We start from the raw sequence: 25,014 nt of genomic DNA on the forward strand, positions 1-25,014 counted from the left end.
TAAGTTACGTCGTCCTGAAGGAACAAAACTGTGATATACAGGAAAACATTAATTCATTATGCATTTAGAAGAAATGCCAAACACTGAAGTTAAAGAAAAGTGATAAATCACTTGAAAATGTTCTTACTAAACCAAATTTCAGGTTATAAAACAATTACGTCGTTAAGTTTGTTAAAATACAAGTCCACACTATAACACAAATAAAAGGAAATCTTTCCAAAATTCAATAACTACGACTACCATTATAAATCTGTCTAACCTGCAATTGTCCCATTAAACTAACCTACAAATGATCGGTAGAACAACGTCTCACATAAAATGAAGTGAATAACGAAAAATGAAAATAAAATATATATTAACAGCTGATGAATCGAAACCAAATTCGTGGTGTAAATTCTACATATATCAACTAATTGTCAACACACGGAACTATCATAATCTACAGGGCATTCGAAAAATAAATCTAAAAGTAATGAAAAATAAGAATAGAAAAACAAAAGTTCATCGAACTTGACCACGCGCGGCTAAGCAGTAAGGATCAGTCTCCATTAGCTGGGTTTCGACGTGGGACAACCCTTACATTCGTGCCACTACAGATGCAACGCTATTATGGGAGCACCTTCTGGCTAGTAAGAATTATGCCGAAACATGGCCTGAATAGTACCTGCTAACATCAATCACATTCGTATCCACTACTGCAAACACTAACATCGTTCAAGTCGATTCGCAAAACTGACTAACTTATGACTTGACTATATACAGACGACGCACTAATCCTGTCGTTGAGCCTACGTTACAGTGTCTACTCATCCTTAAATTATATACGTAGGTGGATCAAAAGGTTAGTTGCACTAACGCGCCGCAGCAGCGCGCTGTGTGTCGCAAACGTGGGCACTGCGGAGAAAGGGACAGACACTGCCCACACGTCTGTTAGGCAGGTCGCTGTGGTGTCTCGTCTAGTATTGTGTGAATAGCGGCCAAATGCAATGGCTCGTCGCCATAAGACCTATCTGTGTCGGTGCGACGTAAAGCAAATAGCAAAAAAAAAAAAAAAAAAAAAAAATATGCAATGGCGCGTCAACTGGACGTTCACTCCAAATATGAGGTGCGTGCGACAATCCGATTCCTATGGGCCAAAAGGAAAAATTGCACGGATATTCATCGTGAAATTAGTGCTGTATATGGGGAGCGGGCCATTTCCCGGCAAAGGTATCGTAACGTGGTGTCAGCAATTCGAAGCCGGACGTACGGATATCACGGACAAGCATCGCGAAGGCAGGCCCGCAACGTCCAGGACCCGTGCAAAGGCCAACAGTGTGAATGCGATCATTAGACAGAAGCGGCGCATTAAACTGAGAGAAATCGCGACGCAGCTGAACATGTCGTATGGCAGTGTGTTCGCCATTGTTTACGAGGACCTTGGATATCGTAAGCTGTGTCAAAGATGGGTCCCACGTCTTCTCACCGATGAGCACAAGGGACAACGTTTCCAATCCTCCCTGGCACAGGCGACGAAACGTGGGTCCACCACTTCACCCCCGAAACAAAGCGAACATAAATGGAATGGGTGTATCCCTCATCACCACAACGAAAGAAGGCCAAGGTTCAACCTTCAGCCGGTAAGGTTATGGCGACAGTGTTCTTTGACATGGAGGGTTTGCTGCACGTGGATTTCATGCCGAAAGGAACGACGATCAACGTGGTGTCGTATTGTCAAACGTTGCACCGGTTGCGTAAAGCGATTAAAGAGAAGCGTCGGGGGAAATTGAGCGCCGATGTGATCTTGTTAGTAGTATAATTGGATGGTTCTGGCGCCACCGCCACCTCCGGCTCCCAGTGGCCGCCTCCACCTCAGCCAGAGGCCTCTTCCAGTACTGCCAACTTAACCTAACTAGCGCGACAGTACTGCCAACTTAACCTAACTAGCGCGAAATTTGAATTTGTAAACAAAGCCACGTGCTTTTTGACAGCTGTCATCGACAACAACGCATCGCTAACCTCACTGCTGCCATCTTGACGGGCCTAAACCTCACTAGTGCCAACTTAACCTCACTAGCGTGAGGTAAACAAAGCCACGTGTTTTTTGACAGCCACGTGCTTTTTGACAGATTTGTAAACAAAGCCACGTGCTTTTTGACAGACAACAACGCATCGCAAACCTCAGTACTGCTATCTTGATGGACCTAAACCTTAGTGGTACCAACTTAACCTCACTAGCGCGAGGTAAACAAAGCCACGTGCTTTTTGACAGCCACGTGCTGTTTTGACAGCTGTCATCCGCCATCTTTAAACCACAAAGCACTGTGCTGCCCTCTATATCGCAGTAGCTGCAAAATTCGTCACCTGTCATCGACAGTGCTGCCATCTTGACGGGTCTAAACCTTAGTGCTACCAACTTAACCTAACTAGCGCGAGGTAAACAAAGCCACGTGCAGCTGTCATCCGCCATCTTTGAGCACAGTGCTGCCCTCTTTAGCTACTTACCTTTGAAATGTGGTGGCGGATAATTTGAAAAATGCTTTTTTTTGATAGCAGTCATATTGCATCGCAAACCTCAGTGCTGCCCTCTTTAGCTAGACACCTGTGGTAGCAGACAATTCCACGTGACAGCAGCCATCTTTAATCAAGAGAGCACCGTGCTGCCCTCTATGTGGTGACGGCAAATTCCACGTGCTCTTGTTTGGAAACAAACCCACGTGCTTTTTTTGACAGCTACCATCCACCATCTTTAATCAACAGAGCACAGTGCTGTACTCTTTAGCTAGATACCTTTGAAATGTGGTGGCGGCAATTTGAAAAATTCTATGTGCTCTTGTTGGGAAACAAAGCCGCGTGCTTTTTTTTTGACAGCTGTCATCCGCCATCTTTAATCAATAGAGCACTGTGCTGCGGGCAATTTCGTTAGCTGTCATCCGCCATCTTTAATCTAGAGAGAACAGTGCTGCACTCTATGTGGTGGCGGTAAATTCTATGTGCTTTACAAACCTATGTGCTTTTCTGACAGCTGTCATCCGCCATCTTTAATCCAGAGAGAACAGTGCTGCCCTCTATATGGTGACGGCAAATTCCACGTGGAAACAAAGCCATGTGCAGCTGTCATCCGCCATCTTTAATCACCGTGCTGCCCGGTGGCGGCAAATTGAAAAATTCCACGTGCTCTTATTTGGAAACAAAGCCATGTGCTTTTTTGACAGCTGTCATCCGCCATCTTTAATCCAGAGAGAACAGTGCTGCCCTCTATGTGGTGGCGGCAAATTCTACGTGCTCTTGTTTGAAAACATACTCACGTGCTTTTTTGACAGCTGTCATCTGCCATCTTTGAGAACAGTGCTGCCCTCTATGTGGTGGCGGCAAATTGAAAAATTCCACGTGCTCTTGTTTGAAAACATACTCACGTGCTTTCTTGACAGCTGTCATCCGCCATCTTTGAGAACAGTGCTGCCCTCTATGTGGTGGCGGCAAATTGAAAAATTCCACGTAGAAACAAAGCCATGTGCTTTTTTGACAGCTGTCATCCACCATCTTTAATCCGGAGAGAACAGTGCTGCCCTCTATGTGGTGACGGCAAATTCCACGTAGAAACAAAGCCATGTGCAGCTGTCATCCGCCATCTTTAATCACCGTGCTGCCCGGTGACGGCAAATTCCACGTGGAAACAAAGCCATGTGCTTTTTTGACAGCTGTCATCCGCCATCTTTAATCACCGTGCTACACTCTATGTGGTGGCGACAAATTCTAAATGCTTTACAAACCCATGTGCTTTTCTGACAGAGCTGTCATCCACCATCTTTGATCATCGTGCTGCCCCGGTGACGGCAAATTCCACGTGCTCTTGTTTGGGAACAAAGCTTTTAATCCAGAGAGAACAGTGCTGCCCCGGTGGCGGTAAATTCCACGTGCTCTTGTTAGTTCGTGATTTAAAATCTAAGCTAGCTGTAAATCCCCGATTCTCGACAGATTCTTAATCCGAGTTGTCAGGAAGGGCAACCAAGAGCTTAGATACTGCTAGTTTTGCATCAGGGAGGGCGACTAGTCTTAAAAACAAATTCTTGCGATTTAAAATCTTAGTCAGGAAGGACATCCGGCCGTAAAACAATAGTTCGTGATTTAAAATCTAAGAAGTGCATCTAGCTGTAAATCCCCGATTCCCCGTGTTAGACGTTGTAAAACAGATTCTTAATCCGAGTTGTCAGGAAGGGCAACCGGTCGTAAAACTATGAGGTTAGATACTGCTAGTTTTGCATCAGGAAGGACAACTCAACACATTCATGTGATTTAAACACATTTTTATCCCCAAGAGAATCGAACCCGAGACTACCGGGTGAGAGGCATGCATACTGTAGGCTATAGATTTGTTCTACAGTCCTCGAAGTATCGGCACAGTCATTCTGAGCGAGTTGTGTGGAATGCATGTGTTAGCTGAAATTGTACACGCATCTTCCGGCTCGACCTTGAGCGAGGACACTGATAAGCGGCTTGTAACTCGCGAACGTCTTCTTAGCTGAGTACCATTCAAGCTCTTAAAACACAGTACTAATTAAGGTTGTAAAATATTCTGAAATAGTCCTCCTCTGTAGTGCAGTAGTTAGCTGCTACCCTCGGAGGTCCGAGTTCGATTCCTGGCTCTGCCACGGAATGTGTAGCATTTAGCCTATGTAAGTTCCTAACGTAAACTATCATGATTGTACGGAGAGGTTAAAACACACACAGTGCCTACTCCTATCGAAAGAACCTGCACGGTACCGGCATGTAGGCTTCTCCTGGTGAAGGAGCTTGCACATGGTTTAACGCCTCCTATCAACAGCCCTTACTTAATGCTGGCTTTTTTGCACACCCCGCCTCACACCATAGTTTTATACGACCGGCTGCCCTTCCTGACTAGGATTTTAAATCGCAGTATACGTGATAAATTTGTTGTAGCGGGTTTTATAACTAGATATCCCGGTACCGATACATAGCCTACTCCACTGAAGAAGCCTGCACAAGGCTTATTGCCTCCATCCGACAAATGAATCAGCATCAACACTCTTGTACTCAAAAAATCATTTTCGAAGGAGTCTGCACAAGGTTTAACGTCCCCATCAACAGCCCTTACTTATTGCTAGCTTTTTTGCACACCCCGCCTCACACCATAGTTTTATACGACCGGCTGCCCTTCCTGACTAGGATTTTAAATCGCAGTATACGTGATAAATTTGTTGTAGCGGGTTTTATAACTAGATATCCCGGTACCGATACATAGCCTACTCGACTGAAGAAGCCTGCACAAGGCTTATTGCCTCCATCCGACAAATGAATCAGCATCAACACTCTTGTACTCAAAAAAATCATTTTCGAAGGAGTCTGCACAAGGTTTAACGTCGCCATCAACAGCCCTTACTTATTGCTAGCTTTTTTTTGCACACCCCGCCTCACACCATAGTTTTATACGACCGGCTGCCCTTCCCGACTAGGATTTTAAATCGATATCCCGACATAGCCTACTCCTACCGAAGAAGGCAGCTTAACGCCTCCATCCAACAAATGAATCACACTCAAACACTCTTCAATCATTCTCGCTACTTCGGAAGATAGCGGGTTCGAACTGGAAGCCGTAAATGCTAGGCGAGGGGCCTGCGCGATCGTCATTACATGATCTAGCTTTAGCTCAATACCTACAGGTAAGGAATACCGCGTATGTACCCTCGAGAAGTCGAGGATCACACGCTAACTTTCCAAGGATCGAACTCTTAAATTCTGACACCTCGGCGTCAACAGGAGGTTCGATTCCGGCTTAAATACGTCAGCCTGCGGGACTATAGGTGGGAGCTCTTGTTGCATTCGTTCCGACTGTACCGCAGTTTGTCAGCGATTTTTCCACATCCGCTTGGTAACAAGCAGAATATTTAGCCGCAGCAGTCTGCGTGAAGTGCTCACAGTTCTCTGTATGCGTTTATTACGTACACACACATCTCCCGTCTGCTGTAAATATTATTCTTCAGCCTTTATCTTAAGGTAAGCTAGAACTGTTAGTTACTTTTTTTATTTGCAAAGCAACTTCTACGCTAGACATCTACATTCATATATGTTTGTTCTTTTTTTTAGGTACCGTTCGAAAGTACGCAATTTTATTCATCCGAGTAACAGTCTGCAGCACATGCATTTTTAAGGTATGTTTTCGAACTTTGAGTTGTAAAGATAACTAGGCTAGCTGATACACCCTACACTGCATTCATATATGTTTGTTCTTTTCTTTTTTAGGTACCGTTCGAGTTACAGGCTTGAAAGTACGCATTTTATTCATCCGAGTAACAGTCTACAGCACATTCATTTTTTTAAAGGTATGTTTTCGAACTTTGAGTTGTAAAGATAACTAGGCTAGCTGATACACCCTACACTGCATTCATATATGTTTGTTCTTTTCTTTTTTAGGTACCGTTCGAGTTTCAGGCTTGAACGCACGCATTTTATTCATCCGAGTAACAGTTTGCAGCGCGAAGATTTTAAGGTATGTCTGACCTCTATTCGTTGAAACTTGGTTTCTTCTAAAACATCGTAACTTTAGTCTATTGATAAATAGTTGTTCTCTTTAATCCTCACGCTATAGACGAGGTGCGTACATAGCTATGTCTGCCCTCAACAGGTTGAAAGTTGGTTTCTTCCGTAACTTTAAGCTATTCATAAATAATTGTTCTCTTCAACCTACATACTATAGACGTGGTATAATTTCAAACACGTACACATAGCTATGTCTGCCCTCAACGGGCTGAAACTTGGTTTCTTCTGTAACTTTAAGCTATTCATAAATAGTTGTTCTCTTTAATCTACATACTATAGACGTGGTATAATTTCAAACACGTACACATAGCTATGTCCGTCCTCAACAGGCTTAAACTTGGTTTCTTCCGAACATCGTAACTTTAGTCTATTGATAAATAGTTGTTCTCTTTAATCTACATACTATAGACGTGGTATAATTTCAAACACGCACACATAGCTATGTCCGTCCTCAACAGGCTTAAACTTGGTTTCTTCCGTAACTTTAAGCTATTCATAAATAATTGTTCTCTTCAACCTACATACTATAGACGAGGTGCGTACATAGCTATGTCTGCCCTCAACAGGCTTAAACTTGGTTTCTTCCGAACATCGTAACTTTAGTCTATTGATAAATAGTTGTTCTCTTTAATCTACATACTATAGACGTAGTATAATTTCAAACACGCACACATAGCTATGTCTGCCCTCAACAGGCTTAAACTTGGTTTCTTCCGTAACTTTAGTCTATTGATAAATAGTTGTTCTCTTTAATCTACATACTATAGACGTAGTATAATTTCAAACACGCACACATAGCTATGTCTGCCCTCAACAGGTTGAAAGTTGGTTTCTTCCGAACATCGTAACTTTAAGCTAATCATAAATAGTTGTTCTCTTTAATCAACATACTATAGACGTGGTATGATTTCAAACACGTACACATAGCTATGTCTGCCCTCAACGGGTTGAAACTTGGTTTCTTCCGAACATCGTAACTTTAGTCTATTGATAAATAGTTGTTCTCTTTAATCTACATACTATAGACGAGGTGCGTACATAGCTATGTCTGCCCTCAACAGGTTGAAAGTTGGTTTCTTCCGAACATCGTAACTTTAAGCTAATCATAAATAGTTGTTCTCTTTAATCAACATACTATAGACGTGGTATAATTTCAAACACGCACACGTAGCTATGTCTGTCCTCAACAGGTTGAAACTTGGTTTCTTCCGAACATCGTAACTTTAGTAGTTCTCTTCAATCCTCATGCTATAGGCCTAACTCACAGCCATGTCCAACCTCTATAGGTTGAACATCGCAACTTTAGGCTAATCTCTATTGGTGGTTCTCTTTTCAGAACTTGTTGCATACGCTGTTCACCTAAACACTTTATTCGAAGAAAGAGAAGACACTATGTTCCCATGCGAGCTGTGTAAGGCAATGTTCACAAGACGTGACAGGCTTGCACGCCATGTAAAAACAAAACATCATCAGCTATCTGCTTGCGACTATAACCCTACTATGTTCCCCTGCGAACAGTGTAAGGCAACGTTCGCAAGACAGGATAACCTCGCACGTCATATAAAATCAAAACACCCTAGCATAACATCTGCTTTATGTGATGTTTGCGGGCTGTACTTCGCTAATGTAGAGCAATACCAGGCTCACTTAGCAGAGGTACATCAAATATCTACTTGCCCTCAGGTAGTAGTAGGGAAAAAGCGTGCAGCTACTGATGTAGCTGTAGAAAGTACTAGTAGTAAAAAACCTAGGAAAAATGAACTTCAAACTATTCACTGCGAGCACTGTAACACTGATGTACCATCTTCGCATTTTCAGGGACACTTACGGAGTAATGCGCATAAAAATAATGCGTGTAGAAGTGGTAGTAACGCAAACATCGAGGAAATTAATACAGCATTTAAAAGTAGGATTGCTAGTTACCGAATTCGCACCAGTCAAAAGTTTCAGAGCACTTCAAACTTTTTAAATTGCGTTCAACCGGATGTACAACAGCTTCTTGCTAAATCTTTGTCCAATCATAGTTTATTTAAAGTTAATTTTGAACTTTTCGCCTTGTACATTAAAAGCACGGATGAATCCGAAATAACGGACATTAAATCATTTAATACGAAGAATTTTGTCATAAGTGAGTCGACTAATTTTGGTGATGTACTTAGGGATGTCTCTAACATTATTTCAACTAAGAGCGAGGAATTTCAGGAAAAGGAATCAGGGTGGGCTTTAGTTGAGATAATGTATCTAGAAGTTAACATCAATAAGTACAATCCTATGCGTGGATCTTCGCACATCGAGCTGCCGACATGGATTCAGCAAAGAAAAGCTGTTGTAAACATCCAAAACAATGACGAAGCATGTTTTGCATGGGCGGTGATGTCAGCTTTAAATCCTGTGAAACGGAATGTAGCGAATAGAACATCATCCTATCCACACTATTCAACGCAGCTAAATTTCGATAGTATAGAATTTCCTGTGCAGATAAAGGATATTAAGCGCTTTGAGGAACTAAATAACATTAGTATTAATGTGTATGGTGTAGAGAAAAAGTCTGTAGTAGGTCCTCTGTATTATACATGTCATAAGAAGAGTACTCACGTTAATTTACTCTATATTGAAAACAGTGAGAATAGCCACTTTTGCTGGATTAAAAATCTGAGTAGACTTGTTGGCAGTCAGTTGTCAAACAGGTGTAACAAAAAGTGGCTATGTGATGGATGCTTGCAGTATTTCAGAAATGAAGATCAGTTAACGAAGCATTCCAAGAATGACTGCAATCATGTACGTACAGAGATACCTACTACAGGCAATAATGTTTTAAAATTTACAAATTTTCACAAGCAGATGTGGGTACCGTTCGTGATTTATGCAGACTTTGAAGCCATCCTCACGCCATGCAACACATGCTCACCTAATCCTGACAACTCTTTCACTAATACTACGCACATGCATGTCCCGTATAGCTTCGCGTATTACATCAAGTGTAGTTACGATAGTACGCTTAACAAGTTAGAGCTGTATCGAGGACATGATGCTGCTAAAGTATTTTTAGAAAGACTTGAAAGTGATGCAGTTCGTCTCGGTCGTATTCTGAATAGTAATATTCCTATGAAGCCACTCACCGAAATTCAGTTAAATGATCATGAACGTGCTACAAAGTGTAGCATTTGTGATGGGGAATTTTCCGAAAATGACCCTAAAGTTTTTGATCATGATCATTTAACTGGTTTCTACAGATGTGCCGCTCATTATAGCTGTAATCTTAAGTATAGAGTTCCTAAATTTATCCCTGTAATTTTTCATAACTTATCTGGTTACGACTCTCATTTCATCATTTCACAATTTGGAGCTTCGGATGAAAAAGTAGATATAATCCCTCAGAATAAAGAGCGGTACATTGCGTTTGCAAAGTCTGTAAAAGTAGATGCTGAGCATTCTATAAAACTGAGATTCCTTGACTCGTTTCGCTTTATGGCGAGTAGCCTCGATAAACTTTCTAGTCATTTACAGCCTGAACAATTTACGGAAATTCGACGCGTTTTCCCTGAAGAAGCGCAGTTTAATTTACTTCGGCGTAAGGGTGTTTTTTGTTACGAATATCTCGACTGCTTAGACCGCCTCGAAGAACGTGCCTTACCATCGAAACAATCCTTTTACAGCTCGCTGAATTCAGCAGATATTAGTGATGATGACTATTTACATGCACAACATATCTGGGAGCAGTTCCACATTCAAACGCTGGGTGAATACCCCGATTTATATTTAAAGACAGATGTACTTTTGTTAGCTGATGTTTTTGAAAATTTTCGCTGTGTTTGCATGAACACCTACAGCCTTGACCCATGTCAGTATTTTACTGCACCTGGGTTAAGTTGGGACGCGATGTTGAAACACACGCGTGTGAATTTGGAGCTGCTAACCGATATCGATATGATGCACTTTATAAAAGCATCCATTCGAGGCGGTCTGAGTCAGTGCAGCGGCCGGTATTCGAGGGCTAATAATAAGTACATGCCGAGTTTCGATTCCAGTCAGGAATCTCGGTATATCGTTTACCTCGATGCTAATAATCAGTATGGGTAGGCGATGAGTCAGCATCTACCGGTGAGTGGTTTCCGCTGGCTGACGCAGTGCGAAATTGATGCTTTACAGCTACACGTCCTAGGTGATGAAGCTGATAAAGGTTATTTCCTCGAAGTTGACTTACAGTATCCTAAAGAGTTACACACTTCTCATACTGACCTACCGTTCTGCCCTGAAAATATGAAGTCCCCGTACATTGCATCAACGACGAAAATGCTCATTGCTAATTTATGCGATAAATCTAAGTATATCATTCATTACCGAAATTTAAAACAGTGTTTGCAGCATGGTTTGAAGTTATCCAAAATTCATCGCGTACTAGAATTTAATCAGTCACCGTGGCTAAAGCCATATATCGATCTGAACAATAATTTAAGAACGAATGCGGTTAACGAGTTTGAAAAAGATTTCTACAAGCTCATGAATAATAGTGTGTTTGGTAAGACTATGGAGAATGTTGACAAACGCGTTGATGTAAAATTGATTACAAACTGGGATAATATTAAGAAAAGGTATGGTGCTAACTATTTAATAAGTAAACCAAATTTCCACAGCTGCACCATCATACACGAGAATTTAGTTATTATACAGATGAATCGTGTCAAGGTTAAGTATGACAAACCTACCTACGTCGGCTTCACAGTACTTGAATTGGCTAAAACACTCATGTATGAATTCCATTACGATTATATGATGAAGAAGTACGCGCATAATGCGCAATTGCTCTACACAGATACCGATTCGTTTATTTATCAAATCAAAACTGATGACTATTACAATGATATAAAGCCTGACTTGGGTAGGTTTGATACGAGTAACTATCCTGCAGATAATCAATATCATCTACCGCTAGTGAACAAAAAGGTTCTAGGTAAAATGAAAGATGAATGTGCTGGGAATATTATCGATTCATTTGTAGGTACTAAATCCAAGTCATATTGCATAAAACTCTTAAATGAATTACAAATAAAGAGATTGAAGGGGGTTAAAAAGAATGTCGTTCAGAATCAGCTAAGTTTTGAAAACTATAACAATTGCATTAAAAGTAATCCACCTGTTTTGCATAAGCAAATGTCTGTCATTAGAAGCAAGAAGCACCAGTTGTACACTCATTTAATTAGTAAGGTAGCCCTTAATAGCGATGATTGTAAACGGTTTGTCATTCCAAATTCTACCAACACGCTAGCCTGGGGGCATAGTAGTATTGATAAGTACTACTTTACATAAACATTATGCTAGAGGTGTGTGTACTTACGTTACGCTGTCTTACATCACAATTCGGGAGAGGAACGCTGGTACGGCAAGTCTAAACTTGTACATTCAAGAATTGCATCGAGAAGTACGCTAGGGTGAAATGATTCGAGATAAAACTTGTACATACAAGATGTAAATAAATAATGTAGAATTGGCATATTCTTTTATTTTAGGTTAGGTATCACCTTCCTCCCGCTCCTTATTTGCAGGATAGAGTTTTTGTTTATTACTCATAGAAGAAAGAAGGTGATGAGCAGTTTCGTGAGTATAGTTCGGTAAGTATCTCGAGAGCAGAATTTTTTTTGTCAAAAAAGCACATAGCTTTGTAAAGCACGTAGAATTTGCCACCACCGGGGCAGCACGGTGATTAAAGATGGTGGATGACAGCTCTGTCAGAAAAGCACATGGGTTTGTAAAGCATTTAGAATTTGTCGCCACCACATAGAGTGTAGCACGGTGATTAAAGATGGCGGATGACAGCTGTCAAAAAAGCACATGGCTTTGTTTCCACGTGGAATTTGCCGTCACCGGGCAGCACGGTGATTAAAGATGGCGGATGACAGCTGCACATGGCTTTGTTTCTACGTGGAATTTGCCGTCACCACATAGAGGGCAGCACTGTTCTCTCCGGATTAAAGATGGTGGATGACAGCTGTCAAAAAAGCACATGGCTTTGTTTCTACGTGGAATTTTTCAATTTGCCGCCACCACATAGAGGGCAGCACTGTTCTCAAAGATGGCGGATGACAGCTGTCAAAAAAGCACGTGAGTATGTTTTCAAACAAGAGCACGTGGAATTTTTCAATTTGCCGCCACCACATAGAGGGCAGCACTGTTCTCAAAGATGGCAGATGACAGCTGTCAAAAAAGCACGTGAGTATGTTTTCAAACAAGAGCACGTAGAATTTGCCGCCACCACATAGAGGGCAGCACTGTTCTCTCTGGATTAAAGATGGCGGATGACAGCTGTCAAAAAAGCACATGGCTTTGTTTCCAAATAAGAGCACGTGGAATTTTTCAATTTGCCGCCACCGGGCAGCACGGTGATTAAAGATGGCGGATGACAGCTGCACATGGCTTTGTTTCCACGTGGAATTTGCCGTCACCATATAGAGGGCAGCACTGTTCTCTCTGGATTAAAGATGGCGGATGACAGCTGTCAGAAAAGCACATAGGTTTGTAAAGCACATAGAATTTACCGCCACCACATAGAGTGCAGCACTGTTCTCTCTAGATTAAAGATGGCGGATGACAGCTAACGAAATTGCCCGCAGCACAGTGCTCTATTGATTAAAGATGGCGGATGACAGCTGTCAAAAAAAAGCACGCGGCTTTGTTTCCCAACAAGAGCACATAGAATTTTTCAAATTGCCGCCACCACATTTCAAAGGTATCTAGCTAAAGAGTACAGCACTGTGCTCTGTTGATTAAAGATGGTGGATGGTAGCTGTCAAAAAAAGCACGTGGGTTTGTTTCCAAACAAGAGCACGTGGAATTTGCCGTCACCACATAGAGGGCAGCACGGTGCTCTCTTGATTAAAGATGGCTGCTGTCACGTGGAATTGTCTGCTACCACAGGTGTCTAGCTAAAGAGGGCAGCACTGAGGTTTGCGATGCAATATGACTGCTATCAAAAAAAAGCATTTTTCAAATTATCCGCCACCACATTTCAAAGGTAAGTAGCTAAAGAGGGCAGCACTGTGCTCAAAGATGGCGGATGACAGCTGCACGTGGCTTTGTTTACCTCGCGCTAGTTAGGTTAAGTTGGTAGCACTAAGGTTTAGACCCGTCAAGATGGCAGCACTGTCGATGACAGGTGACGAATTTTGCAGCTACTGCGATATAGAGGGCAGCACAGTGCTTTGTGGTTTAAAGATGGCGGATGACAGCTGTCAAAACAGCACGTGGCTGTCAAAAAGCACGTGGCTTTGTTTACCTCGCGCTAGTGAGGTTAAGTTGGTACCACTAAGGTTTAGGTCCATCAAGATAGCAGTACTGAGGTTTGCGATGCGTTGTTGTCTGTCAAAAAGCACGTGGCTTTGTTTACAAATCTGTCAAAAAGCACGTGGCTGTCAAAAAACACGTGGCTTTGTTTACCTCACGCTAGTGAGGTTAAGTTGGCACTAGTGAGGTTTAGGCCCGTCAAGATGGCAGCAGTGAGGTTAGCGATGCGTTGTTGTCGATGACAGCTGTCAAAAAGCACGTGGCTTTGTTTACAAATTCAAATTTCGCGCTAGTTAGGTTAAGTTGGCAGTACTGTCGCGCTAGTTAGGTTAAGTTGGCAGTACTGGAAGAGGCCTCTGGCTGAGGTGGAGGCGGCCACTGGGAGCCGGAGGTGGCGGTGGCGCCAGAACCATCCAATTATACTACTCTTGTTGCACGATAACGCAACACCTCACAAGGCCCGCCAAACGAGAGAACTGCTGCAGCGTTTCAAGAGGGAGGTCTGACAACATCCACCCTACAGTCCCAACCTAGCGCCATGTAAATTTCATTCGTTCGGTGAGCTCAAAACGGAGCTCGGTGGACGACGTTTCCAGACCAATGAGGAGGTGAAGGCCGCTGTCTCCGAGTGGTTGCAGAACGCTGGAGGAAATTTATATGCATCCGGCATCGACAAGTTGGTTGTGCGTTCGCAGAAATGTTTGGAGTCTCTTGGAAACTGTGTGCAAAAGTGACGTTACAGTGTATGTCGTTATAGTCGTGTTGCAGTTGTATAGGTGGTGTAATAAATGGCCATAACTGGGAAGTGCAACTTATTTTCTGATCTGCCCTCGTAATACACGCAACATCCTAAATCTATCGTTGAGCCAACGTCATGGTATCTACACATCATTTATACTGTCAGGCGAAATCGAAACGTTAAACACAATCCCGGATATTTAAATCTAATCCTTGTTGAAACTCTAACACAATGTGGTGAAATTTACCACAGAATGAACTTGAACCTGGAAATATATGTGTGTCCATTTTTTACAGTAAAGCATGAAATCGAAATTAAACAACATGTCCGGAATACTCTAAACTATTCCTCAATACAATCTCAACTGTCGTTTAATATTACGTAATAGCACTGAAAACAATAATCACTACCATCACATATTCACAGTATAACTTAAGAATGAGGCTCCAAATGGCCTTTCATTTCAAAGTTCCAAACATGTATCACCGTGAACTGGTCAGCGAAGTAACTTTTCATCAATCTATTCAAGCTAAACTATCATTCTAATAACATTCATTTTTCACACCCGCAATGTTTCTAGTCAGCGATAATTTCGTCTTGAAGGAACACTTGAAGACCTCTAGTTGGTGTTGCCCGACGCGGGTCCATACGCTCGTACCACGGGGTAGTAAGTGAAGCTGCTGTCTGAGGTGGGGGTATTTAAAGCCTTTCTAGGGACGCTATGCTTGGCGTGATGTATTGTGGTGCAATCATACTATTTGATGACCACTGGACCGATTTCTTCGAGACTCACCCCAAAAATTCCACCTAATTTTCCAGTCATGATGGTGTTGTTTACTGAATTTTCCTGTTACTATAACGGGCGTAATTAATGAATTTCATGCACGCGATTTCGCGCGCATTTCGATTGCATGCTTTTGACACGTGTTTCCCTCACGGTCAACATGGATGCCAACTTCTCTCCACGCCTAATTAATTACATTTCCACCTTGTAGACCTTAGCTTCATCAAATATTTCCTAAAATTCTTAATTACTTATTTCTTTGTTAACGATGCCGAAATCTCCCCAATGTGGGTTATTATGAAACATTTCATTATTAATTACGCGAGGTCAGCCGAAATGTTCCGACCTCGTACGAATGGGTAGGCCACTTGCTCCCCACGGTGAGTTGTTACGCCACGGAACGTGAGATGAGCTTGCTGTAAAGAACAACGGTTGCACTCGTCTTGTAGTTACAATTTTCTAGTTGCAATATTTAGCAAGGTAGAATTATGGGTTCACTACATCGGATAAATATCTGAAAAAATGGCTAAATGAACGAAATTACAGGCAGTGGACCCCCTACAACTTTATAAGTATGAGCACGTTAGTAAGTGTAGACTTTCATTTCGAAGGATACTGCTTATAAACAGTACGTTATATCACAAACGGATTCCGTCATCAGACGTCCATTTTAGTGTTCTATACCGTTGGTCCTATGATATTTTCTCGTATCTCCTATATTTATGTGTTAGATTGAGTTAGCAACATTAAATAGGGTGAAATTTCGGTACAGTTTTCACACTTTACTTTATTTTTCGAATACTGATGTGACAGCTGGAATCATAAAATTTGGTTAGTATATGACCACTGGTCGTGTCAATGTGCGTACCGAATTTTATCATTCTATCTTTCATATAAGTGTACCAAACGATAAGATATACGTGTAAACAGTACAAAATTAACTTAACATTGAGAAATGTAGCTCTATCTAAGGTATAAGAGATCGAGATACCACAATATACCATAGGACCAAAGATGTAGATCTGTCCGAATTGAATGGCGATAATACTATCCGGTTTGTAATTCCACTTACCCTTCAGCCATTAATTACCCCGAAACGAAGGTCTGTGCCGTCATTGAAATAGCCTCCATATTTCGACGCGTTCAGGGGCACATTGCACATTTTGGCATATTTCCTCAAAGGGGAGAGTGTCCAGCTTTTTGGATTAGCAGTCGCATACATATGGAGTAATTAAGGAAGAAATTATTACAGTTAAGAAAGTTGAAATTTATAGAAATAGGAATATAAGTGAGGACAGCCGGATAGGACAAATATGTAACAACCAAGTGGATGTATTGGGAAATGAAATGTCCCTCACTAATTTGTGATGATATGAGTTACGGATGTAAGAAGTCAGTAACAGGGGAGAAATCTACGGCCAGGGATTTTGAGGTAAACAGATAAGAAGATGACTTATGGTGTTATTACTTCTACCTAAAGAGGCAAGACAGAGGCAAGAAATTAAATCGGATACCAGAAGTAGAAGGGAAATTCAGTAAAATTTATAGGAAATTTCAGAAAACACCTTACGGTGTGAATTCATGGGCTACAGTCCGCGGTACTGTTGAAGTATTAACAGCCCCTTTAGAGCTATTCGAAGACGATTGTAACCTCCAAGGGTATTCCGCAAATTTACCGAAGAATGGCGGCATAACTTCTCTCTCGCCTTCTACACAAGGAACAACCACGAGTTTGCAGGAATATTGACGAAAATGAGATTACGTTACTTCGCTGCTGGCAAGCAGCCACAGACTTTGCCATGGTAACCGGTTGGTTCGTTGTATGTCTGTGGGCCACTCAATGCAGAGCATGAAACCCGCAGAAAATAGTATTTTCTCCGTCATTTGGAGAGTAAGCAAACTTATTCTCAAACGAAAGTTGTTTAAAATGAAGGGACGTTTCGTATGCAGTCCACGTATTTTACAGAAAATCAATAGTATAAGAGAAAATGGAAGAAAACTGTTATGGTTTCCCTGTAAACTGCCATTCTATTAAGTGATTTTTCAATCATATGCATACCTGAACCTTCCCCTGGTTGAGTATATCATATATAAAAAGTTTGGTCGAGATCTATCAAGCCGTTTCTCCGTGATGGTGGAACAGACGTACAAACAGACACGAAAGCGAAAAATCACTGACACGGAATTGAGTTGATCAAGTCGTATAAATATCTGAAAAATCATCAAAACAAACGAAATTACAGACAGTGGACGCCCTACAGATTTATTTATATAGATGCAGTTGTACAATAAGCTATCTTGCCACTTCACGAAGTGGAATAATTATCGCACGTTAAACTCATTGTATTTCATACTCGCATCATTTCCTGCAACGGAAAGTGTGTTAATTGCCGTTCTGGACCCGAAATAAATTTTCACGATACATACATCTTCATTATATACTTACAGCGTTCAGGTGATAGTGATGGTAATGAGTATTCGGGAGATAGTAATTTCGAACCCCACTGTCGGCAGCCCTGAAAATGGTTTTCGGTGGTTTCCCATTTTCACACCACGCAAATGCTGGGGCTGTACCTTAATTAAGGCCACGGCCGCTTCCTTCCCACTCCTAGCCCTTCCCTGTCCCATCGTCGCTATAAGACCTACCTGTGTCGGTGCGACGTAAAGCAAGTAGTAACAAAAAAAAGTTACGGTAATGAGGATGTTATTTTTACGTCCCACTAACAATTTTTGACGGTTTTGGGAGACGTCTCCAGTTACAGAATTTAGCCCCGCAGTAGTTCTTTCATTTGCCACTAAGTGTACCGACACTAGACCGACGTATTTGAGTATCTTCAAATACCAGTGGACTAAGCCAGGGTCCAAGTCTGAGCCAGTCAGCTCGGCAACTTACAGCGTTCAGTCACCAAGCCCTTGTGCATTAACACCAGCCCTGTGCCCTCAGTTAGTTTCTCACTTCTTGTCTTTATTATTAAAATCCGAATCCGATAATTGTCGCCTGGTTTCCCTCTGTTTTCCTTACCCTCTATGCTCCAGTCCATTATTTCCATTACTCTCCTTCTATCATTTCACACTACTCCAAAATATAAGCCATAGCAAAGACCAAACTTGCTTACTACATTTACACCCAGATGAATCCATCCCTGCCATTTTATACCCTTCAGTATTTTAAGTTTGGTTACATTTGTTTACTTCATTCCTCTGTATATCATAAGTTAAATATATAATTAGATAAATAAATAAATAAATAAACGCATTTTCTTTCTCCTTTAGGTGGTGCAACTTATGACCATGCTGTGTGAAATAACTTCGAGCGAAGAGCTATCTCTCACTTGTCCAGACACGGCTCAGAGACAACTTGGGGACATTTCTGAGATCTACAATTGCACACTTTCCTTCGTTCCCGAAAAGAAAGTTTTAATATGTAATGCAGATGTACTTGAATCTGGACGTGAGTAATATTTAAGGTTTTCCTTTAACTATAATATACTTTACAATGCAATCTTATAAAACTAGCGCGAGCCAATGTTCCTCATGTTGAGCAAGCAAAATAGTTCATATGATAGGCTGTCATTGTTGAAGTCACATGGGAAACAATAATTAGAGATGGTAAAGTTATATTTTATCAGCCAGAATGTTGACACACTACTTTATAAAGAACCGGTTTCGTAATGTCGTAATGATAGTTACCTGTTCTAGTTCTTTAGCATGAATCGTTGATTCTTGTGTCTCAGGGGTGTTAATACTTCTTCGTCACTTGCTGGCATGACTAGCAGATATCACAGAAGACCTACTTACTTAGAGAAAAAACTGAGATAATCTGACGTTTATTCAATCAAATATAATGAAATATGATGGCAGGGGTGTATATAAATGCGACCGTAAACAAAGATCTGAGGTCATTAACCTTAATATAACGTTGAGGCTAGACTATTTCAGGATGAAATAACTATTCACCGCAAGAAGATACCGGAAGGGCTTATTTACAGAAAACCATTTTGAGGTTAACATGAAAACAAAAACATCATCTTGGAACTCCATCCTTTGGGCTCCATAAACAACTGTGGGTTAAGATTCCTGTTTCTGGAACATCTAAGTATCAGGAACTGATCTCCAGACATTCCCTTTAGTTAAGGCTGTCCACTAACTGACAATCAGCATAGGACGAGTTACCTGGACCAGTAATTGAATTTGAGTAACCTCCAATTCGTATCATTCATCGATCATTATCATCCACTGAAATGAAGTTCAAGTAAACGTGTCTGATGACCAAAGTGATCGTTCACATAGTTAAGATTAATCAAACGTAGCTGTTGGCCAACGTAACTGTCCAAAGCAAGAGCACGGTATGATAAGCATACTGAACTTACATGCACTTCAATTGAATTAATAATATACTATTCAACTGAACACTGCATTTACAAAAACTAACTGTTCCGATAAAAATAGTAATATTTAAATTAAATGAATGAAGTTAATTCACAAAGGAAGAAGAACAGCTGTAACTTCTTTGATAACTTCAATTTGAATACCTGGCTTTAACTGAACACACGCAATTCGATTTTAATTTAATAAGAAAATATTGAATAACTATTCAGATAACACCTGATGGGAAAAGAAACGCTATCCCGGATTAACTAAGTGGTTTTCGGGGTGTTGGTTAACTCCCTACGACAGTTAACTGAAATTAATGTAATTCTGTCATCGTACACAATTTTGTTAGGTTGAAGTCAGTCATTGGAATAAATCCAAGTATAGACCTGTCGAAGGAATTCCTGTGCTACAACAATTGTAACCCTGCTATTATTTAGTTATAAAGTTAAATAATACCCTGACATAAAATATTGAAGTAGACTCGACTCACGGGGTGCCCTTAAGTATCACCCGATCACGGAATTAAACTACACTCGCTCACATAATTCTACTAAAATTGTAAACACGAAAAACATTTCAACTACTTTATGTACAGCATGGCCGTAAACCAGGATATCCCGTCGACTAATGGTGAAGTGCTAGTACATCCTACGGAACTCCATGTGGTACCGACTACCTGTGTCAAACTAGGAAGGTCAGCTGTCGTCTAGGATGAGTTGGCTAGCTACGAAGTACATCACTTCACCGACCCTAGCAAGTCTCTGCCATCCCATGAATCCCTTCCATGAACTTCAACAACCAACATACGTCCCCATTCAAGGATACACCATCGACAATCTTTAACACCTAGCTACAATATGAGCATATCAAAGAAATGAAAATCCTAAATGTCTAAAGACATCTTCCCAACTTCTACTAAAATAAATTAAATATTCCATTGGAATACGAACTAGCACTGTGTCATAAGAATATCGGAATGGAATACTAAGTCAAGTGATCAGAACTGTTACTAAGAATCCACTTTATCATTTGCCCAAGGAATAAAAATTAAATTCAACTAACTTCCCATTCTCTAGCAATTAATAATGTAATAGCACGCCCTCTGTCATCGTTTATATTTCCAAACAAGCCCGTCTTTTAGAAATGTAAACACCTGTTAGCCCAGAGAAAAAGGGTTTCAACCTGGCTTATCCGTGAACAAACAAATTCCTTTCAGACACCTTTTAACCACATCGCTATCTATGTCCAAATAACTCTTAAATATATAAAAATTTACAGGTCAACATTATTTCCATGATGAATGAACTTAAGGAGACTTGTACGTTATCATAAAAAATGCTACAGTATATGTTCATATTCATGGTACTCCTGCTACTGAAGTTTAGAACGCACAAGGTTACAATTATTATCATGACTTCATTATACAATTAGAAGTATTTTAAACCAATAAAAGTTGTGCTTTCTCAAAAACTACTTTTGTTACAAATTTCTTAATTTTTACATTGAATAAATTTTGTCACTTCATGGGTTGGTATTGGTACAAGTATCTCAGAAGCCAGCAACTTAAATGCAATTACATTTTTCGTAGATGTTCACCATAATATGGTCTTCAGAGTAGACCATTATTACTGTTACGGAAATATCGTGGAAGAGAGAGGGGTAAGAAGGTGCCGGGTGAATGGGCGGACAGGGAAATGACCATAGCGTAAGTTGAAGCACTAAATTTTGAAACGTCAATTCTTTCCTTCCTTTCTTTTTTGCTTTTAATATGTGATTTGGAATAAATAACAGTTAAATAGAATAACAAATGAGCTTGTCACCTCTGATGACAACTGCGGACTATAGTTCCAAAAATCAGTTACAATGGAGGTACAATGGAGAAAATTATCAACACAATAATTTACGAGGGATGAGGCATATAGCTCTGAACAGGTACACTTTTAAAAGAGTATGTTTGCTCCACTCATTTACATTCTAAGGGACTGCGCTCCAAAAGTTACTACAGTCCAGCCTGTCACAGGCACGAACTTCTTACAAAATTATGCCTGATAAGCTTCAAATACTGTGTTTACACTCACTTCTGCTCAACAGTATTTTACACATTCGTCTGTCAATAATTAAAATTTAAACGGGGGCAGTAAGTACCCATACCAAATGGCTTTAATGTAAAAATCAAAGGTTTAACACGATCGGCCATGAACAAAAGCTAGGAGGCAAAACACTGAACTCCATTTAGAAACTCTTAAAATCCTAAATGGGCTTATGGCCCGGAGTTGCAGAGGCTAAGCCTATACTGCAGACTAACCGAGAAGTATAAAATGCCGAAGGATTGTGAAGAATGTAGAGGTTTTGAAAATTTTAGTCACCCCATATAAAGTTGAATGGGAATCAACAGTGGGTGAACACTCTTTGTTCCTTTAATTTACATTTTCCCCAGCAGGGATTTCAACAGAGTTCTTTTGCCCTTATGCCCTTTTGACCTTTTGACCTTCTGAAATCTGCCCTTTTGCACATTTGCCCTCATAGTATCAAGTAAACAATCCGCAGCCTCCCACTACAGTTGCAGCGCGCTCTGTTTATCGGTTCTGAACATTAAATTTTAATCTCTAAGTGATATAAACATTACGGCAGGCAACTATAAGTCTGTAAATTTCAAATCTATCGGCTTAAGAGACCTTGATATTACCCTCTAACGTTACATTCATATAAGCAATGCAAACATGTTAGGCTTTATACCGACTCCCTAGTCCCATACAATGTATTGTCACCATCTTCTTTTTCCGGAATTCCAAGTTCAGCTCCAAGCCCCTGAGGTTATATTCCGACTTTTTGCACCTATGAATAAAGCAGATGTATAAAGCCTTACGCCATCTCCCTAGACCCGTGCCGCAATCTTGTTCCATCGATTGACACCTTAATATGGGGCCTGGCTGCAATTGTTTAGAAGTTAACATTTTAGCACTTTGAAGGCTGATAGTCTTGAAGTTTGTAAAAAGTAGTCAATCTGTTTAGATAGAAATGTCGAAGTAAGGGTTGATCTTTCGTATAACACCTTTATATTGATGATCTTGGGAAAATGGAAAAAATATTTATGTTGGTAAATATTCATGGCGGATAGCCTTGCCGTTATAGTTTATATAGGTAATATGTTTATATATTTCTGATGTAATCGAGCTTTCTGCGTTGAATGACACCTTAATATGGGGCGTAGCTGCAGTTGCTTGGAGTTAGTCCCATAGGAGCCCTTGTATAGCGGCTATCTTGCGCATTAGCCCCTGCGTCAGCCTTCTATTATTATGTTACGTCCCCTATGAATAAAGCATACGTTTTAAGCATTATAGCAGCCGTTTTGGTCCAAGTTCAGCGGAGTTTAAGTTAGGTTAATGCGTGGCCAGCGTAACGTTAGCGCCTGCAGTTAGCTCGGGTATCAAACTTGAAGTCTGTTACGTTAAGCTTCTACTCTTATGCGGTTACCCTGTGTGTTGAACCTTGAGTCACTTAGTTTAAAGCTTGTACTCTTAGTACTCTTAGGCTTCGAAATAGGGTGTTAGGCCCTTAGGCCTGGAGTCGAACCCGTGATCTGCGAGGTTAAGTCTAGACTCGTCATGCCTGTTAGGTTAAGCTCCCGCCTTTTAAACATAATCACGTTGGCTGTTAGGGTAAGCTTGCACTTTTTGGCATCGAACTGGGTCTTAGGCCCTTAAGCCTAGGGTCGAACTCGAGGTATGTAAGTTATTCCTGGACGCATGCTTCGAACTAAGGTCTCTACGATTAACGCCCTTAGGGCTAACGCGGGGGTCTGTAAGGTTAAGTCTGGATGCGTGCTTCGAACTAGGGCTTTAGGCCTTTAGGCCTGGGGTCGAACCCGAGGTCTGTAAAGTTAAGCCTGGACATGAAGTGAGGTTGAGGGTGAAGTCTTAGCCAACCACATTATTTTTCAAATCGCCCACAAAGTAAGGTCATGTGAGTTTAAGCATGCAGTCTTAGTCAGCACAGTCAATGAGGTTGAGGCCATTCCCGGGGGCAGGGTGGTGGTGTTGGCTGCAGAACTCTCCGAAAACCATTACTCGCAGCAATATCGCGCAGCTCGCCTTCTGTTTGGCCGTATCCACGTCAACTGGCAACTTCGCCAATGGAGACCTGTGTTGTTCACAAACGAGTCCAGATTTCCCCTGTCACAGCGTGATGAACGTCAGCGTGTATGGAAACGCCTTAATGAGCAGTTGATGCCAAATATTGTCCACGAAGGCGATCTATTCGGACAATGTTTTGTGGTGTGTGGTGGCATCAGCATTGATGGCCGTACGGATCTTGTCGTCGTCCGTGGTAATCTTAACTCTGCGGGGTACATCGAGCAGATACTGCTAGAGCATGTGTTGGTTGCTGCATACGGTTTTGGCCCTGAATTCGTACTCGTGCACGACAATGCCAGGGCTCATGTAGCGCGTATCGCCAGAGCTGTCTTGTGAGAACTGGACATTGAAGAGACGGAATGGCCAGCAGTGAGTTCCGACCTTAATCACATCAAGCATGTGTGGGATAGGCTCGACATAAGTGTTCGTGGGCGTCCTGTTCCACCACAGACTCTCCAAGAATTCGAAAAGGCTCTCATTGAAGAATGGGACCTGATACCGCAACTTGACCTCCGTTGACTTATACGGAGCATGCCAAGCCGTGATAAATGCTCGTGGAGGACATACACCACACTGAAGCTCTCCAACTGTGTTAAAAATCCACCCTGGAGGACGGTTATGACTTTGTTTTCGCCCCTATTTGGAGAATTCTGTGTATGTTTTGAAAATGAAGGCGAATCCAACGATGTCCTTTTGTATATTTCAACGGTAAAGAATAAAGGGTGTGAGGTATGATTTTGTGCAGCATGTTCAAAAACATGTTCCCCTAATTCGTTTGAAATTTGTATATTTGAATGCTTGGCATATATTTTTTTGATTCTGACTGAAATTTGAATTTTGTTTGAATATGTCTGTGGTTTTAAATTCTTTTAACAAGAACGTGTTTTCTAAGAGCCTATTGTATTAGCCATACGTTGAACCATAAATATGTTACTTTGATTTGTACTTTCTTTTTTCAGATTTTGTAGGCACAGCAAACTTGACATTTAAGATCCTCGAGGAGGTTCCTGAAGGTACAGCTATGTGCTTAGGCCTACAACGATATTTTGTGTGGTTCCACGAATATGATACGTATAGCCTCGACTTCAATCCTGAACTGGCAGTCGGTATTCTGACGCCCGATGACAACACTTCAAGGAGTAACGGGTAGGTTTACCATTGCTAAATAA

This window comes from Anabrus simplex, chromosome 12 (assembly GCF_040414725.1).
Source record: "Anabrus simplex isolate iqAnaSimp1 chromosome 12, ASM4041472v1, whole genome shotgun sequence".
Classification (NCBI taxonomy): domain Eukaryota; kingdom Metazoa; phylum Arthropoda; class Insecta; order Orthoptera; family Tettigoniidae; genus Anabrus; species Anabrus simplex.